This window comes from Lissotriton vulgaris, chromosome 11, assembly GCF_964263255.1.
Source record: "Lissotriton vulgaris chromosome 11, aLisVul1.2, whole genome shotgun sequence".
In the NCBI taxonomy this organism is placed as follows: Eukaryota; Metazoa; Chordata; class Amphibia; order Caudata; family Salamandridae; genus Lissotriton; species Lissotriton vulgaris.
This window is the reverse complement of record NC_141699.1, coordinates 858,766,016-858,786,221: the sequence shown is the minus strand read 5'-3', so window position 1 is coordinate 858,786,221 and position 20,206 is coordinate 858,766,016. Positions and strand designations below refer to the sequence as shown.

General features: G+C 48.9%; 1 protein-coding gene across 1 annotated transcript in view; it reads left to right on the top strand.

Moving 5' to 3' along the window:
• UBXN7 (UBX domain protein 7) overlaps positions 1–20,206 on the top strand; it is a 684,054-nt gene that overhangs the window by 695 nt on the left and 663,153 nt on the right. The window lies entirely within an intron of this gene.

Genomic DNA, 20,206 nt, shown 5'->3' with positions numbered 1-20,206 from the left:
TTTTGGCACACCACTGCTCGGAACAATTTTCAGAGTTCGGGGAATGTGTGGTAGTGTTTCTTCCATTCAAAGAGGGCACACTTTCCCTTGAACTTTTCTCCTGGGGTGCCCGCTAAATTTACATCAGACTTGTAATTTCAATGCATTGCAAAGCTGACCCGGCACAGAATCAGTAATTTGTGGAAATCAGGATTCGCTGCATATTTTTTTGCAAATCGCCAAATTAAACTGTCCTGCCCTGCTCGTTTTCTAAATAACAAAACCATAACCAATTTTTACTTTCCTTGCTACTGATATATTTTGAAACTAGCAGCCCTTCCCGACGTTGTCCGGGTATGAATTGCTGCCGGCCAGTAGTATATTGTTTTGTAGGATTTCGTTTTGATAGCATTTCTTAACTGTGACAGGCCTGTGAAACGCTCCGATTCACAGTGCACTGCTGATGCACTTAAGAGTGTGCGTTCAGTAGTGTGTGAACTTGAGTTTCCTTACTTTATTTTTCCTTGCAATATTATATAGCGCGAACTCGACAACATGGCATGAGCACAATTTACATTACAGAAGAACACATTCATTTGTGGTAGGCACGGGGAGACAAAGCGATTTGCCAGGAATCACAGGATGTTGAGCTGATGCCGAGATTCGAAAGTAGCTCCCCAGCTCAAAAGTTCGGAATTCTAGAACTTGTGGCGGGAGGTGTGTCTAAAAGTGTATGTCGGTGCTGGCCATCAATGAGAGAGACCTGTGCATTTTTCAAATGGCTAGTGAAAAAATATGAGTATGTTGCTGGAGATGTGGGCTGCCGTGCCACCGATGTACTTACCCGGGGAGGGTAAACACCCATTATTCCGCAACTTTCTTTCCGCATACCATCACTCCGCATATTTTAATTACGAAAGTACTATGACTCTGCAATGCCATTATAACGCATGGCATTACATTTGATATGCTTTTACCACGCATACATTTACAACGAAATTTGTTGTAAATGCATGAATGGCAAAAGCATGTTTTTTAAAAAAAAAATGTTTGGATAAGGTAAGTATGGGTATAGGGGTATATGTTGTGGGGTTCTGAGGTATATGTTTTGGGGTGTTTGGGTATTTTAAGGGTTCAGATATAGTTTTGGGTTATGGGGTACAGGGGTAGTTTTAGGGTTTAGGGATAGGTATGGGTTTTGGGGTACAGGGGTATTTTTAGGGTTCAGGGGTAGGTATGGGTTTTGGGGTACAGGGGTATTTTAAGGGTTCAGGGCTAGGTTTGGGGGTACAGTGGTATTTTAGGGTTCAGGGGTAGGTTTAGGGGTACTGTGGTATTTTTAGGGTTCAGGGCTAGGTTTGGGTTTTGGAGTACATGGGTATTTTTAGGGTTCAGGGGTAGGTTTGGGTTTTGAGGTACAGGGGTATTTATAGGGTTCAGGGCTAAGTTCGGGTTTTGGAGTACAGGGGTATTTTTAGGGTTTAGGGATAGGTTTGGGTTTTGGGGTACAAGGTATATTTATAGGGTTAAGATGGGTTAGTGTTTAAGGGTGTTGGGGTATTTTAAGGAGTAAGGGAGGGTTATGATTATAGGGTACAGGGGTATTTAAAGGGAGCAGGGTGGGATTAGCACATGATATGAGACATGGCATGAAGGGCGGAACGTACCACACACCCCCAGCGTTTGTCACGCCCACAGCACAACGCAGACACGCCCACAAGGGACTACTTTGCTGGCATGGTTCTTTTACCTTTTAAATGTATATGGTGGGCGTTTGCATAGCCTATGTCCTTCTGCTGCAACTGCCCTTTCCAACTCTGTATTGGGTGTTGTGATCGGTGCTGTGGTTCCTGAGATTACCCGCCTCAAAGGTTTGGGCTCTCTCTTTATTATATTGGTACTAGCAGCCCGCCCCAGCGTTGCCTGGGGCAGAAAGGGGCTGGGGGCAGTACACCCGCTCCTGCACCGACTCCCTCCCGCCCCGACTCACTCGCGCCCCCCTCCCGCCCGACTCACTCGCGCTCCGACATTTTCATTTACTGCTGCCTCCTTCTTGCCTCCCCCTGCATCACACAGTCTCACTTTCCCTTTCCTTACCTGTGCCGCCTCTCCTCACCGCACAGCCGCTCCTCACTGCACCACCCTCCTCCTTCGTCATCACGCACGTCGCGTAGCGGCCAGTGCTAGGTCCCGGCCGGCGCTACTTTCAGGGTTCTACTTTGTTTACAAACTTAATTTTTTTAATTTACATTTAAAATTTTTTTTATATAGCCTATGTCCACCTACACACCCTGACATTTTCATAGATGTATCGGGTGTGTAGATTGGCGCTGTGGTTCCCGAGTTTACCTGGCCAAAAGGTGCAAGTTCTCTCTTTATAATAGTAGTATAGATATAGATGGATATGTGTTTAGTTAATTTACAGGCATTTACATTTGTTATTAGTTACAAAACGTTTGCCAACTTGCAGTCTTTCCCTTAATTTCATGCCCCCTGGACCACAGCAAGATTGCCAGTTGGTTCACCTTGTAAATTTCCCTCACGTTGTAAATTTCCCTCGCCATGCAGTTAGAGAAAGGAAAAAAAAAGTAAACCGCAAACGCTATGTTAAAAGAATAAGTAGCAGCTTGTCAGAAGACTATTTCTGACATTTGACCTCCTTGTTTCAAAACACCCCATATGCATTAGGATAAAAATATTTGTAAAGGCCTCTTTATTACTTACTCTCCTCCCGACCTACTGCAATTTTTTGGGGGTGTACTGCAGTACCTGCTGCACCCCTTTTTCCAGTGCCCATTGTGCTGTTTTTCTTATTTGATGACATTACTCCTAAAGAATATATGACATACTGCCACTGTACACTTGCATCATAGTGTTATGTCATGAGCGGGTCACTGGCCCAAAGACAGTGCTGAAAAGTGAGAATAGGATCTCTCTGGGATTCCATTCAGTGGTGTACAATTCTGATATCCCAGCTCAATGGACATATATTGTTTTATTTATTTTTATTTTGTCCAGAGGGCAAGTAGGCCTGCCTCAACCACTGCAGCATTAACCCTTTTACTTCCAGTTTTCAGTACCACAATATGGTTGTGAAAAGAGTATTGCCTGGCGCTTAGGCAGTATTTATATCCATATGTATAAGATGTTTACATTTGTATATACAAGTCATTAACCCCTTCCATGCTGATGACGAACCCCAGCCGTCATGCACTACGGTGCTCGTGTGCTGATGACGGCTGGGGTTCGTCACGGTCCGCCCCTGTTCGTGTTGTTTACAGCACACCAGGGGAATCGCGGCCGCATGGAAGGGGTTAATGGCAAAAGCATTATAGGTCTGTGCATGCGTGCAGATGCACTGGTTGGTGGACGTCTTAGAATATTTTTTCTTAAAGTTTAGCCAAAAGCATGCAGTGATAGTGGCCCGTGCTCCTGGATGTTGACATATGGGGGGCTGTCTTGAAATTCTTTTGTCCTAAAGTACAAGAAAAGCCATTACAAAATGGCCGCACGTGCATCCGCTGTAATGTGATGGGTGGTATTCCTGTTTTTTTTTTTTTTTTTTTGCCAATAGCAGCAGCATCAGGGCAGCAGTTTGTAGTTGTAAAATTGTTACTTTTGAACCATGCCGTAAATAGTGAGTTATTAACTTTCTCTAAAGTATTTCAGGACTAGAGTTAGAATAGTAAATAAGCTTCCTGGACGGTTTTCCATAAAATTGAATTTTCCTCATATATTTTAGGACTAGAGTAGTAAATTTAACCTCCCCGTGTCTGCCGTACCCTCTGCTGTCATGAGGGTGTAATTAAATTGCCGGCTTTGCGTTAAGCCATACTGGAATAGATTTTGAAGGCCATTTCAAGATTGACCCTTAGCAGTGCCATTTTGGGATCTGGGGCGCCGCAATCAGCTGGTGTGGCTGAGCTGCCGGCTCCTTGCAGAAGTAAATAAAAAGAAATGTTTGCGCAAGAAAAGAAGCAAGTTAAGAGTCCTTGGCCCAACAGTCATGCAGTCTGTCAAAACTAGTGTTTATTTATCCCATGGTCTTCGAAGAACAGGAAAATCAATTTATACAATATTAAATAATAAATACACTGATTCGTTTTACATTAAAATAGATTGCCACATGCACCATAAATACCTAATATCGCAATCCGGAAGAGTGCTATATAAAATACTTTAAAAGTTACTTTATATATTAAAGAATAAAAATGTACCTCAAATACTATGTATGCCTAAGAGTGCTACCCCTGGATACCTTTTAATGTTCATCTTAAAATTGGGATAATAATCCCCTCACAGTAGCCATACATTTCCCTACGGCACAAATCACATCCAGTAATCTCATATCAGTTAATAGAGCAGCTGCTTGCATGCGATCAAGAATACCATACTTTAAAAAGAGTGGCTTTGATTTTTCTTTTTTGTATAGTCCGCACCTTCATACAGCCCAAAATGATGTACAGACAATGGCATTTGGATGATAACCGACAAGGGCAGTCCTGTGCATCTATCATTGCCATTTCGTAACCTTAGTATCTCCTATCTAAGCTTGGGATTGGATAATGCCTCTATGTACGGTAACCATTCTTCATCTTGCCATGAGTCGTATAAGAATTGGGCGTATGACTTGCCCCTTAAATACCTCATGTCTTGATCTCTGGTTACCTTCAATGTTCAAGTTTGAAGTTCTCTCTTTGTAGTCTTGATTGCCAGGTATTGTCTATATGCAGCCCTAGTCTCCTGGATTTTCTCTAACTCCCATGGCCCAATGCAGTTCACTATATGTGATCTAAATTTTAGGTCACGCCTAGCAGCGCGCATGCTTTATCCTTCTATGGGCATTGCTCATGCCCTCCCTTCCGATTAGTCCCTTTTTATGTACTTGTCTAAATTCCCCTCCTTTCAGTGGGTGGTTCCTGTTGTCTGGCCCTGTTACTTGGATTACTTGCCTTCTGACCATTTAAGTTGGTTTGATGCGCTTCTTTTTGTTTTCCCTCGGCTTGCAGTGTCTTGGCACCTCGCCCACCTCCTGCCCATCAACACACATCTTTAATTCATTAATGATATCTTTTTTTTAAATATTGTTTTTATTGTGGCATTGTGTGAAGATATACAGAATACAGTCACAACTGTGAACATGCATGCAAAGATGAGGAACAAAAGCCAGGTCAAAGTATCATACACAGCCTTTCGGTCCACAACCCTGAGGTCGGACGGCATCTCAATTCTGCAAAACAGTATATGGAGGATGTCAATATCCTCATTGGACACAGCTAGGGCAGTCACACCACTGATTTTGTATAAAACGGAAACAGTACAAAAACAAAGAAATCCAGCAGAGCCTATCAGGAAAGTCATTAGTCCAGCTTAAGGGTCCAACATTAACCAGTCGTGGCGCTTCATACCAGGCCCAGCAATAAGCCACACAATTAGAGAAAGAACCCCTGTTTAGGAAGTAGACATTGGCGGGTCCCAGTAAGGACAAGTCTCAAACTCCCCAGTCTATGCACCCGTCTCAGGAGCCCCCCCGGGACATCGCCAGTTCCACCGTTGGAGAGTCACACAATTCACCCCGGTAGGTGTTCCAGTGTCCCCATTTCTTGTCCCACACCTTGGGGCACCTCCTTATTTTATACACAGTCTTCTCCGCTATCATGCATTGGTCAACTGCGGCCACCCAGCCCATCACCAACGGTCTATCCGGGGAACCTCAACTCATCGCTATGGAGCGTTTAACCAGCAAAAACCCCAGGGCCGCCCATTGTAGCTCCGGAGCAGTAAGGTCATTGGGACCCCATATGTGGAGGACACATTCTTTAGGCGACGCCGATAGGGGCTTGCCCAAGGAGCGGCTCATTTTACTCAGCGCGGCTATCCAGAACCGCTGTATTTCAGGGCTCTCCCACAGGATGTGGTAGAAGGTTCCAGGGAGTCCGCAATCACGGAGGCATAGGGCGTCTGGTCGCCGACCTATCCTGGCCAGTGTAAGGGCTGACATATATGCTCTGTGTAATACTTTTAGTTGAATCAATCGGAACCTGTGACATATAGCTGATTCCCTCTGAGACATCAGTGCCGACCTCCAATCCTCATCCTCTAGGGGACCCAGGTCCGCCTCCCACTTGGTCCTCAACGGCAGGAAGGAATCGGGGAGATTATTGCAGAGTTTACGATAAGTTAGGGAGATGGCCTTCTCAGGGAGAGGTACTGACAAGAGCCTATCTTCCAAAGGGGAGGTACCAGGTATAGAAGCTAAGTCCGGGAATGCCTCACGCAGAGCGTGTGTAATTTGCAAGTACCTAAAGAACTCCGTGGATGCCAGGGCATATTTAGCTTGCAGGTCGGCAAAGGTCAGCAATCTACCCTTGTGTACAAGGTCTCCGACCTCAGAAATCCCGATCGCATCCCATCTATCAAAGCCCTGGGAGAAGCAAAGGGAACCCAGACGCTGTGCGGACCACAGGGGCGAGGCCTTAGTAAGTTTGTCAGCCCATCCCAGCCGTCTGTTGGCAGTGTGCCAAACCCCCACTGTATGAGCCATGGGTCCAATGTATCTCATTTTAGTAGGTTTACTATACAGAGCCCCCAGGTAATCCTCACGTCCTGTTTGTGCTCTGTCCAACAGGAAGGCCGGGTTCAGAGGTTTACTGTTTATCCAGTGGTTGAGCACCACAATCTGGGAGGCCCAATAGTAGAGACAGAGGTTGGGGAGGGCGATTCCCCCATCATACCAGCCCTGAAACAACTTACAGAGAGCAATCTGGGCGGCACCTCCGTCCCAGAGCAGACCTCGGAGCTCACTCTCCACCGACCTGAAGTACGAATCCGGAACGGGGAAAGGGCAGTTCTGTAGGACATACAGGAAGCGTGGAAGCGCTAGCATTTTGAATAATGCAGCCCTACCCAGGAGAGAGAGAGCGGGAGCGATCGCCAGTGGGCGACGTCGCTACGCAGCCTGCACAGTGGGCCTATCAGATTACGGTCGTAGAATTGTGTGGAGTCAGGAGTAATGAAAATACCGAGGTAGGTAAAGCCGTCAGAGGCCAATGTAATTGAAAAACCCTGAGGTAAGCGAGGTGGCGGGCCATGTAGCATGCACATCACCGATTTGGACCAATTTATGGCATATCCGGAGTACTTATCAAAGTTAGTAAGGACATGGAACAGACTATTAATGGAGGACTGCGGGGACGATACATAAATCAGGATGTCGTCGGCGTAGAGAGAGATTTTATCCACGGTCTCGTCGCTCCAACGCAGGCCTCGAATTGAGGCATCGGTGCGGACCCAGTGAACCAGCGTCTCCAAGGTGAGGGCGAACAGCAAGGGGGAGAGGGGGGCAACCTTGCCTGGTGCCCCGATGAAGAGGAAATCTTCTGGACGTGAAATTGTTGACCCGGACCTGGCCAAAGAGGTCCGTGTATAAGAGGCGCACCCAAGCAATGAAGGTGGGTCCAAAGCCAAAGCGGCGGAGAGCCTCGAACAGATAAGACCATTCTATCGAGTCGAATGCCATTGCTGCATCGAGGGATAATATAGCAGCATCTTGAGATAGGGTGGGTTGTCGGCTCAGCACATTCTGGACCCTACAGAGATTCAACGCCGTGTTTCGGCCTGGCAGAAAGCCCGACTGGTCATTGTGTATCAGCGAAGGGAGTACCAAAAGAAGACGGGTTGCTAGCAGTTTAGCCAGAACCTTGGCCCCAGTGCTGATCAAGGAGATTGGTCGATAGGAGCTACAGGCAGTGGGAGGCTTGGCAGGTTTTAGGATGACCGCAATTGAGGCCAGCCTTTGATCAAGGGGGAGTACCCCAAGCTCTAGGCTTTCCGTGAACATATTCAGGAGGTGGGGGATGATGTCAGGGACCATTCCTTTCAAGAACTCAACCGGGACTCCGTCTGGGCCCATAGCCTTTCCGGAGTTTACCGCAAAGAGCGCCGAGGTGAGCTCATCAGCGGAGAGGTCTGCATCTAAAGCAAGCCTGTCCGAGTCCGAAATGACAGGGAGACGCATCTCCTCCAGCAGTTGTCTGGAGTCAGCCGATGAATAAACATTGCTACCGGTGTATACCCTTTCAAAATGATCGGCAAACACCTCGGCAATGTCCTGGGGGATCCACTACCACTGACCCGTCCGGTCTGGCTATGGACGGCACCCATCTCATTCCCTGGTCGCGACGTTCCAACCACGCGAGCATCTTGCCTGCACAGTCTCTGAATTCATAGACCTGATGGCACGTAGGAAGCAATCGCGTCTGTGCCCGTTCCTGGGCCAATGCTCTATAAATCAATTGTTGGGTACGGAGACGCGCAGCGGTGGAGTCTGTGGGAGCGGCATTATGGGACATCTCGAGGTTAATGAGGTCAGTTTCCGCCCGCGTGATGAGCTCGGCCTGTTTACGCAAATGGCTAGTTTTAAGGACTAGTGCTTCACCCTTCACCACTGCTATGTAGGCTTCCCAGAGTGTAACCGCTGAGTCCACCGAGCCAACATTCTCCTCGAAGTAAAGTTCAGTACGTTCCCGCAGCGCCTCTCTGATATCGGGGATCCGTAAGAGCCAGGGGTTGATAACGATGGGTCCCCGCACCACCTGGCGATTATAGGTTAAGTCCACCATCAATGGGGAGTGATCGGATATACCGCGAGGGAGGCCTCGCGGGTGAACAAAGCGGCCGATGTCGGCGTCAGGGCATAAGAAATAATCAATTCTCGACATGTTGTTGTGTGCGTTAGAGTAGTGAGTGAAGGATGGTGTGTCCGGAAAATGAAAGCGCCAGATGTCCGTTAGTCCCAAAGCGTGAGCGAAGTCAGCCAGTTCAGAGGTCTGACGGTGTGAACCCCTCTTGGGCCTACGGTCCAGGTCGTCGCGCATAGTGGCATTGAAGTCCCCACCTATTATCTGGGTACCTGGGGAGAGGCCTAATAGACGGGTGCCCAGTTATTGTTATTGTTATAGCGGGTTTATATAGCGCCGAATCACCTGCAGGCCTCAGGGCGCTTTTGACCACAGAACATAACAGCCGGGATACTGAAAAAAAGGGTGGAGGGAAGGGGCAGGACTTAAGCTAAGCTGAGTGCTGTTCTGAAAAGGTTGGTTTTCAGGGCTTTCCTGAAGCGGAGTAGGTTACCCTCCTTACGGAGTGCCTCAGGCAGGGCGTTCCAAAGGTTCGGTAATAGGACCGAGAAAGATCTCCCTCCCATTGTGGCCAGTTTGAAACGTGGGCATACAAGGAGTTGTGCGTCTGAAGACCTGAGGTTTCTTTCCGGTCTATATGTCTCAATCCGTTCCTTGATGTAAGCCGGGGCCTTCCCATAGATGGCTTTATGGGCCATTCAGAGGCTTTTAAAGACGGACCTCTGCCCGATTGGCAGCCAGTGTAGACTCTTTAATAATGGAGAGGCATGCGCTCTCCTCGGGAGATTAAAAATGAGTCTGGCGGAGTCGTTTAGGACTACCTGAAGTCTGTTTATTAGCATTTTTGGCAGGCCTAAGTAGAGCGCATTTCCATAGTCGAGTCTTGACACTATGGTGGCAGAAACCACTGTGCGAAGCATCGACTGGGAGAGGAGAGGAACTAGTTTGCGCAACTGTCTTAAAAGACCAGTGCAGGTACCAACCACGGTGGAAACCTGGTTGGTCATTGAAAGGGCACTGTCTAACTTAATGCCAAGACTTTTGACTGTGGCAGCTGGCTGTGGAGTTGGGCCCAGCTCCTGGGGCCAGTACATGTCACTCCAGGAGGAGCACTTGGATGGTTCTTTAAGAGAGTCACGCACTAAGGTCGGCGGGAGGTATACTGAAATGATATTCAAAGGGCGCCCCTTCCAGGTGGCCTCCACAACTGCAAAGCGGCCAAGAGGGTCGGACCAGCAGCGTGAGTGAGTGAGTACAAGAGATTTCCTAACTAAAATCCCGGTGCCCCGGGACCCAGTAGTAAACCCTGCGTGGATCAAAAGCCTGTATTTCCCCCCCCCCCCCCCCCCCCCCCTCTGCATTGCCTGGCAAGTATTGCCAATCAGGTGGGTCTCCTGTAACAGGACTATGTTGGGGGAATGGCGCCTAAGGAACTGGAGGACCACACTTAGTTTTATTTTTTGACCCAATCCGTTGACGTTCCAGGTGAAGACTGAAAGGGAGCTAGAGAGTAGGTGAGTCATGGTTGTAGGGGTGGAAAGTCAAATTAGCGGGTCGTCTAGTGGCGACCAGGCCTCGGGACCTTCTCAAGCTGGAGACTGGTTAAAACATGAGAACCCCAGGGGACGGAAGGCAGCCCGGGAGTGTGGCCCTGCGGAACAGGACCTCGAGTAAGCTAAAGAGCGAGACTAAGGACCACTCTGCTGGAGGCAAAAGGGGAAGTGACCAAAATTAGATGACCATCGGAAGCTCTGCGGAATAAAAATGTAAACAACATAACAGCAACAAAACCTAGACAATCCCCCCCCAACCCCCCACCCCTACCCCCCACCCTGCTTCCCTGCCCGGGGATTCGGAACTATCCACACCTCAACTAGGCAGAGTGCCTGTCGCCCCCCCCACTCGTTATTGGGGGTAGCAAGTGAGCCGGCAATGCCACTCGCCCGACTAAGAAGCAAAATAAATGTAATACATTAGTAAGAGCACATCATACGATTTACGCTACATTCACATAATAGAAAAGTTACTTGTTAGGTAGCTGGTGCAGCCCGATCCCGGCCAGAAGGAGAGGTTTCAGGAAACGGAGTCAGTACAGAAAGAGGAAGCTAGCTCCTCCGGGCAATCCAGCAGTTCTCGAGACATCCTTGTGGTAAGGGCCAAAACCATGTTCGTTCAGGTCCATCGTGTCAGAGGCGTGTCATTCCACTCCATCAAGAGGTCCTGTGAAGAGGTCTTGGCTCTCAGGCGGGCGGTCCTCCCTCAAGGGGTCGTCCGGCACAGAACGGTTCCGTGGAGAACCACTGACTCTGCTCCAGCCTCCAACCAGTCCCACACCTCCTCCGGTGAGAGAAAGAACCACGTTTTTCCGTCGCTTTCCACACGTAGTTTCGCGGAAATAGCATGGAGTATTTGACACCCTTGTCCCGAAGTGCCCTCTTGACCTCCAAGAAGCTGCGCCGCCTCACCTGCACCTTATCCGTGAAGTCTGGGAACATGGAGATGTGAGTGTTTTCTAGAAGAAAAGGCGGTCCGGATCGGGCAGCCTGCAGTATAGCATCCCGGTCTCTAAAATTAAAGACCCTCGCAATGATGGGGCGAGTGGGGGCGAGTGGGGGCTCCCGGCTTAGGTTTGACCCCCGGGACCCTGTGTGCTCTTTCAATGGAGAAGTAATTCGAAAGGTTTTTTGGTTTAAGGTGAGTTGTGACCAAGGACTCCACAAATAGGTCGACTGAGTGCGCCTCCATTCTTTCCGGGACTCCCAGGATGCGGATGTTGTTCCGTCTCGCCCTCCCTTCATAGTCGTCCAGCTGTTCGCTCATCTGTTTCTGCTGTTTCTGGAGCTGTGCGACTTGCTGTTGAAGAGTAGAAGTGTCATCAATCAGGGCGGCAGTCTTGACTTCTACATCTTTAACTTTAGTGTTTATCTTACACAAGTCAGCGCGCAAGAGGGTCACCTCGATGTTTACTGAATCGATACGAGTTTCAAGAGAGGAGCGAACCCCGGCGATAGCCTCCATTACGTCTTCCAGGGTGAGTGTCTTAGTCTCCTGGGCAGGGGAAGCGAGCTTCGGGTGACTCGAGGGGGCCGCATTTCTGTTGTCGCCCCTGGCGCCCCAGGAATTCTTGGTGATCTGCCTCTGCGTTGGGGGCCGCGACCCCTTGCCGGACGCCATCTCTCCCGGGGGGTGGGACCTCGAGACCAGGAGAAGAAGACAGAGTCAAAGTTCAGGATGAAGGTCAGCACCCCTCCACGGCGACGGAGCAAATCAAGAGCACACCATATAGCACCCTCAGGACCAATCACTGCAGCACCGGTCGGGTCCGCCACGCGTGAATCAACAGTCTCAGGCTGCCCCGGGCAAAGGAACCAGACACTGCGCCTGAGGCAACCCAGGAAGCTCGGCAGGGTACGTGGGGCGATTCCAGGAGAGGCCAGGCGCCCTACGAGGTGTGGCGCTACTATGCGTAGCTGACGGCCACGTAGTGGCATGATGATGGTGGATCCTGGAGGGGAGGGTCACCCCCAAACATTGAATGTAGGTGCCAGGCGCCGGGTCGTTGGTGGGCAAAGCAGCCAGGAGCTACACTGCCACTGCAGAAGAGGGCCAGGCGGTGGAATAGGCGTGGCGGGAATGGTAGGTGAGACCGGTACACCCCCGGGGCAGCAACTCACCCGCTCAGCCTCTGGAGGACTCCACGGTGTTGGAGATGACCCCGCTGAGCAGGCCCAGAGCAGGGCCAGCAAGAGCAGAAAGCCACCAGGGCCCTTGGAGCACGCCCCCCGCAACCTCAGGCAGGTGCCGTCTGTTTTTTCGCAGGTTGGGTGGCTGCTCACCCCCACAAGTCTCCGCCAGAGCCCCCCAGAGACAAAGTGTGCAGCAAGGCCGGGACGTCTCCTGTAGCGTGCCCCGGCAGGCAGACGACACCGGCGGTCACCCCCACGTAGGACCAAGTCAAGTGTCCGCGGTATTTAGGTTCGCTGCCCCACCAGCAGGGCAACCAAGGGAGTGAAGCTCCTCCGTCAGCAGGCCTCGAAGCCGGGGAGTCGCGTAGTCTGCTCCCCGGCCGGAAGGGACCCTCACCGCGTCTCTCCCCGCTGGTCGGAGGCCGCACCAGAGTTCTCGCACGGGGTCCGCCGCGTCCCGGCAGGCCCCGGGCAGGTCCTATGGACGGCACCAAAGTAGGGCGGTTGCCGAGTGCCGTCCGGTTCCAGTCACTCTCGACGGGCGCAGCCTACAAAGTCGGCCGAGCCTCGGAGATGGGCGCCATCTTGCGGGCCCAGGAGGAGCACCTCTCCTCTGGCACAGCAGTCTCTGAGGAGCCCCGATCGGGCCAGCACTTCGCCACAGCGGGCGCACTTCGCCACCGCAGGCGCAATCAGTATTTCGTGGGATTCCCCTCGGCAGAAGAGGAAATCTCGCTATGTAGGCAGATCGGTGCAGCGGATCGTCGGACACGGGCCGGGAGTCGCTCTAACTAGCGACCATTCCCGCCGGCTGTCGGCCACCTCATTAATGATATCTGGTACATATCCCTCGCACTGTGGCTTAGAAAGAATTTCAGTTTTTATTGTTTTAAATTTTTTTTATTTTAAACTTTTTTTATTGGCAGCACAAGCAGACGTACATTTCAAAATAAAATTATAATACATAAGTTCCTTAAAAACGGAATCAAATCGAAAATGGGCGAATAGATTTACAGTATATTAAAGAAAAAAATACATCAGTTTCTTCTGCATCGAATAGGCTCTGACCATGAAAGAAATAGGAACTATTCACAAATCTCATACTGCAAAAATGAAGTAATTCATTCCTGAATAGGGAGCAAATTACCCCAAATTTTATCAACTTTCTTCAAAGAACCAATCCCTCGAATTTTGGCAGTTGAAAATTCCATATCGTATATCTCGTTTACCAGAAGCCACCATTCGGTTACCGGTGGTGGTTTATCTGAGATCCAAGCCCTAGCAATTATCAGTCTTGCACAAGAAATTAGAATAAACATTAGGTCCTTATAAGTGACAGTATTTGGTTGTATTCCCAAAAGTATCATCTCGGCAGAGAATTTACCAAAGAACATTTTATTCAGTTTCAGCACCTTTTCTATTTCATCCCAAAATGTTTGGAGAGCCGGGCATGAAAAAATTATATGTACTATATCTGCTGCTAGTAGGTCGCATTTTGGGCAATTTATACGTTCAGATGATACATTATTCCCTGACCACTTAAAGAAGTGAAGCGGCGTGTATTATAGCTGGCATACAGTCTTATAAGATTGAAGTTTTAAGCTAGAAGAATTAGTTAAAGAGTTACTGTTATGAAGAAAGGTGGAAATGTTATTTGAAGAGATGGGCATTCCTAAGGTAGTAGTCCATTTCTGTGCGATTTTGATGCAATCATCAGGTTTAGATTGACAAAGACATTTGTACCCCAGGCTAATTATATCACTATTTGTTTCCCCGTAAATGCAGATCCATATTTCTGAGTCTAAGATTTCCCTAAGTTTCATTTTATTCATAAAGAAATCACGTATCTGTGTATACTTAAAAAGAGCATTTGCAGGTAGTTTATAAAGTGTTCTTAAGGTATCAAATGTTAAAAAACCTGATGATCCGTATAGGTCGGAAAGGTGGTTTATGCCGAGGTTAGCCCCTGTTCCAACTATTGGATCGCTAAAAATCTCAGGTAAGCCCGGATTATACCACATGCTTAGCTTTGGGTGAAAGAATGTAGTTTTATTAATAGCCATAATGGTAAACCATATATGGACTACATCTTTAGCGGTCTTAAACTTCACTCGTTTAAAGTAGTTCGGGTCATTGCTTCTAGCTACAAATTGTACAGAGTGTGCTCCTAGCATAAATTGGTGATAAAAATAAGGGTAGTTCGAAGAAAAAAGGCTGCGTATCCGACCCAGGAAAGAAGCGTAAAAATTAAATTTAAAGTCCGGGAAGTCGAGGCCACCCTTAGTAGCTGTTAGTTTGAGAAGAGCCAGAGCTCTGCTATTTATTTATTTATTTATTTATTTTTTTTTGTAGCCCCAAATGTAGTTTCCTAGAATACCATCCAGTTTTATAAAAAATAAATTGTTAACGTAGAGCGGAATGGACCTGAACAAATACAAATTTTTTGGCAAAATGTTAATTTTTATAAGGTTGATTCGTCCTATTAAATTTAAGGGAACCGTATGCCATTTTTTAAGGGTCCCTATTGTCTCCTTCAATAAAGTGTTGTAGTTTAGGGCCATAATTTCTTTTAAGTTAGATGTTATTTTAATACCCAAGTAGTTCGCAGTGTGGCAAACCCCCAAAACTGGGGCCGGAAGCTTGTAGTTAACAACGATCTGCGTTTTGTTTAAATTTAGTTTAGTTTGTATCCTGAAACCAAGCCGAATTCGTCAGCTTCCTTAATGATCCCTGCTATGGCTTTAAGTACGTCGGTTGTATAAATTGCCAGATCGTTTGCGTAAGCAGTAATTTTGAGGGGGTTATTACCATGCGTAAATGGGGTTATACATTCTTGGGTCAGTATTGAATTAATAAAAGGCTCCATTGCAAGAGCAAACAAAAGGGGTGACAGGGGGCACCCTTGACGTGTTTACTGTTGTACATTGCTGCCTGCTTGCCGTTTTGTGCCTGATTGTGCCGATTCCACTGCCCATTTCATTGCCATTAGCATTACCTGTGCCTCAATCTCGTCCTGCTTGACTTTTGGCTTGCTGCCATTTTGTTGTTGTTGTTGTGCCTCCCAGCCCGGCTCTCCACCCCGCTCCCACCTCCCAGCTGCTCCTCCCTCCCACTGAAAGTATAGGACCTACCCTTCGCAATAAGCGCTGTGACCGTCCTGAGATCCTCACAAGCGGTCGCTCCCCATGCTGCTCCCAGCCCAATATCTGATCTGGTATCATAGAGCTGCTTGCACTGCTAATGCTGAATTCGACTTTATCAAAGCTGCTCTCTGACCTCGAAGCATTGTCTCATTTCTCGCACTGTTATTGCTGAATTCGATTTTATCGTAGCGCTGTGCCGCTAGACTGCGCATTGATTGTTTACTGTTGTACATTGCTGCCTGTGCCTGCTTGCCGTTTTGTGCCTGATTGTGCCGATTCCACTGCCCATTTCATTGCCATTAGCATTACCTGTGCCCCAATCTCGTCCTGCTTGGCTTTTGGCTTGCTGCCATTTTGTTGTTGTTGTTGTTGTGCCTCCCAGCCCGGCTCTCCACCCCGCTCCCGCCTCCCAGCTGCTCCTCCGTCGCCCCCATCACCATTCACATATGACAGATGCTTTTTCGCGCAGCGTTCACGCGCAGCGGTCGTGCCCCATGCGCGCCGAAGGTTCGCCAAAGGTAAGCCCGTCCGCGCCCAGCGCCAGACCCCCTGGCCCCCGCAAAATCCACTCCACCCGCATAACGTACGACGCCGCAACCCTCTCAGCACTTAACCCCGGCCGTCTCCACGACTGCTACCAAGCCACCCCAGGACACACCCATGGACCCTTCACCTGCTACTCCTGCAAGTTCGATTGCATCAGGACCCACACCAAATCCACTAACTCCAAACAGAGCTCCGACACTAAACACCTAAAAGTCATCCTGCTCAACACCCGCTCGGTCCACAGACACTCCATTGAACTCTGGAACCTACTCGACACTACATCGCCGGACGTCGCCTTCCTTACAGAAACATGGATGAACGTCTCATCAGCACCAGACATCGCCATAGCCATCCCGGACAGCTACAAGATCATCCGAAAGGACCGCATCAACCAGACTGGAGGAGGCATCGCCATCGTCCACAAGAACACCATCCGCATCACGACCAGTTCCGACGAAAACCTCGCTACCGCCGAACACCTCCACTTCCAGATCCACACCGACCCCAAAACCACACTGAGGCACCCTCATCTACAGGCCACCAGGACCCCGCACACAATTCAGCGAAGAAATCACTGACTTCATCAGCCCACACGCCCTCCCCTCTGAGAACTACATTCTACTGGGAGACCTCAACTTCCACCTGGAAAAGAAAAACGACAGCAACACCACCACCCTTCTGGACAACCTCGCCAATATCGGACTCAAACAACTTGTTGACACCCCCACACACTTGGCCGGTCACCCGCTCGACCCAATCTTCACCTCCAGCAAACACATCTCCTTTGATCACACCACTGCTCTCCATTGGACGGACCACAGCTGCGTTCACTTCAACTACAAAAAGTCCACGAGCCACAACCCCTCACAACCTATTCCTCGAAGAAATTGGAACAAAATCACCACCGACCAGCTCTTCACATCGCTTCACCAAAACCCCCCTGCCAAATCATCGGACCCAAACCAAGCAGCCACCAACCTCACACAATGGATCACCCACAGCGCCGACGAACTAGCACCCCTGAAAAACCATCTAATCAAACAAGGTAGCAAAAAAGCCCCCTGGTTCAACTATGACCATAAGAATTCCAAGAAGTTCTGTCGTACTCTCAAGAAAGCCTGGAGAAAAAACCCAACCACTGACAACCTGGCCACCTTCAAGAACGCCACCCGCAAACAAAACCACCAACTGATCCGATCCACCAAGAAATCAGCATTCAAGGATCGACTGGACAACAACGCCCAAAACAGCAAGGAACTATTCAACATCGTCAAAGAATTTACCAACCCCACCGCCGGCACCAACGACATCACTCCCTCCCAAGACCTCTGCGACCCTCTATCCTCATTCTTCCACAACAAAATCGCCGAAATACATAACAGCTTTGAAAAACAGTCCGGATACCAGTCCACTCCACCCACCTCCGACCCAAAACCACACTTCAACAACCTTTGCGCCTGGAATCCAATCACCACCGAAGACACCATCCGCCTGATGAACTCCATCCACTCAGGATCGCCAACCGATCCTTGTCCCCACCACATCTTCAACAAAGCAGACTCCATCATCGCACCCCATCTTCGCGATGTCATCAACTGTTCCTTCAACTCCGCTACCTTCCCGGAAAGCTGGAAACATGCCGAACTCAGCGCCCTCCTGAAGAAACCCACAGCAGACCCCACTGAACTTAAGAACTACCGCCCCATCTCGCTCCTCCCTTTCCCTGCCAAAGTCATTGAGAAAGCCGTCAATAGCCAGCTCGCCACCTTCCTTGAAGCCAACAAATCCCTCGACCCTTCACAATCCGGCTTCCGAGCCAAACACAGCACCGAGACCGCCCTCATCGCAGCAACAGACGACATTCGAACTCTACTGGACAACGGAGAAACAGCCGCCCTCATCCTACTTGACCTCTCCGCGGCCTTCGACACAGTCTGTCATAGCACCCTTATACAACGCCTCAGCAACGTCGGAATACAAGGAAAAGCACTGGACTGGATCATCTCGTTCCTCGCCGGAAGAACCCAAAGAGTCCGCCTCCCCCCTTTTAAATTAGAAGCCACCGAAGTCATCTGCGGCGTACCACAAGGATCATCACTCAGCCCTAGCCTCTTCAACGTATACATGAGTCCCCTCGCATCCATCGTGCGCCAACACAACCTCAACATCATCTCCTACGCAGACGACACTCAGCTGATCCTATCCCTCACCAAAGACCCAAACACCGCCAAAACCAACTTACACGAAGGAATGAAAGAAGTAGCCGAATGGATGAAGAACAGCCGTCTAAAACTAAACTCGGACAAAACGGAAGTCCTCATTTTAGGCTCATCCCCCTCTGCCTGGGCCGACTCATGGTGGCCACCGGCCCTGGGAACCGCACCCAAACCTACGGATCACGCACGTAACCTGGGCTTCATCCTGGACTCCTCCCTTTCGATGACCAGACAAGTCAACGTCGTTTCATCATCTTGCTTCAACATCCTACGCATGCTCAAAAAAATCTTTCGTTGGATCCCCACCGAAACAAGAAAGACGGTCACTCACACACCAGCCGACTGGATTACGGAAACACCCTCTACGCCGGAACCACAGCCAAACTATAGAAAAAACTCCCAACGCATCCAAAACGCCTCAGCCAGACTCATATTGGACATCCCTCGGCAAGCTCACATTTCCGGCCACCTGAAAGACCTCCATTGGCTCCCCGTCAACAAGAGAATAACGTTCCGTCTCCTCACCCACGCACACAAAGCCCTCTACAACCTAGGACCCGAATGCCTCAACACGCGACTGTCCTTCCACACCCCCTCCCGCCAACTACGATCGTCCAAACAAGCCCTCGCCGCAATTCTGCGCACCCATAGATCCACCATGGGGGGAAGATCCTTCTCCTACTTAGCGGCTAAAACCTGGAACTCCTATCCCCACCCACCTCCGCCTTACACAGAACCACCTCTCCTTCAGAAAGCAACTAAAAACATGGATTTTCGATCAGTAAAGCACCCCCCTCCCTCAAGCGCCTTGAGACCCTTTGGGTGAGTAGTGCGCTATACAAATTTCTGAACTTGAACTTGAAAACCGGGAAACTATTAGAAATTAAATTGGCATAACCTATTTTTGCGTTGGGTGAATCATACAGGGCTTGAATCCTCGTAAGAAACTGTTTCCCAAAGCCCATCCTCCTTAATAAAGCCCAAAGATAATCCCACCCCACTCTGTCGAAGGCTTTTTCTGCATCTAATAATACCATACCTAGTGGGGAGGAATTAGTATTGGCAACGTCCAATGCAGTAATAGCTTGTTTCCTTCCCAGTGTAAGAATTGGCTTTTGTAGTTTGGTTTGCCCTGTTCCCATCATGCACTGGGACAGGAACAGACTAATTTGCATACAGCCAGGTTCTGAAACTGGGATGGTGCAGTGAGCTAAAAAACGGTGTTGGATCTAGCCCTGATCTCTTGACTGGGTGAGAGCTTTCTGCTTAATTCAGAGACTCTGTCCCTCACCACCCCTTGTTGTAAGTAATAGCAATGTTAACATGTGCAGTCGTGTCTCTACCCATCACAAAACCGTGCTGATGTTGACTAACTAATTTAGGCATTAGCGGGTCTAATATCATGGCTAGTAACTTTGAGTAAACCTTAGCATCAGCGTTTATCAAGGAGATGGGCCAATAGGACCCACACTCCACAGCTGATTTATCCTTCTTTAAAAAAAAAGATTATTTTAGCAGTTTTCCAAGAGTTAGGGATTTTGCCTGTGTTTCCAATTTGATTAATCACTGAGCAGAGTGTAGGTAGCAGTTCCTCACTACAGCATTTATACATTTCCATTGGAAGTGTATCATCCCCAGGGGATTTCCCCTGTGGGAGAGAAGAAATAGCCATTTGTATTTCGGATAGTGAGAAATGTCCTTCGAGTGGTTCCATTAAGTCAGATTCCCTATCTAGTGACCAATTCTTAGTTAGGTATCTTTGCATGTTCTCTTCAGTAGGGGTAGTTTCAGGTGTGTAGAGGTTACTATAATATGTTACGAACTGTTGTAGTATCTGTTCTGGTTGGTTGTAGCTAATCCCGTCCGCCCCTGTAATGTTTTTTATCATAGAATTGGCACTGTCTTCAGCAACCTTATACGCAAGAATGTTGCCGACTCTATCACCACTTTCATATTGAGACTGTTTGTATTTATGTAGTTTCGAGCTCACTTTTTCT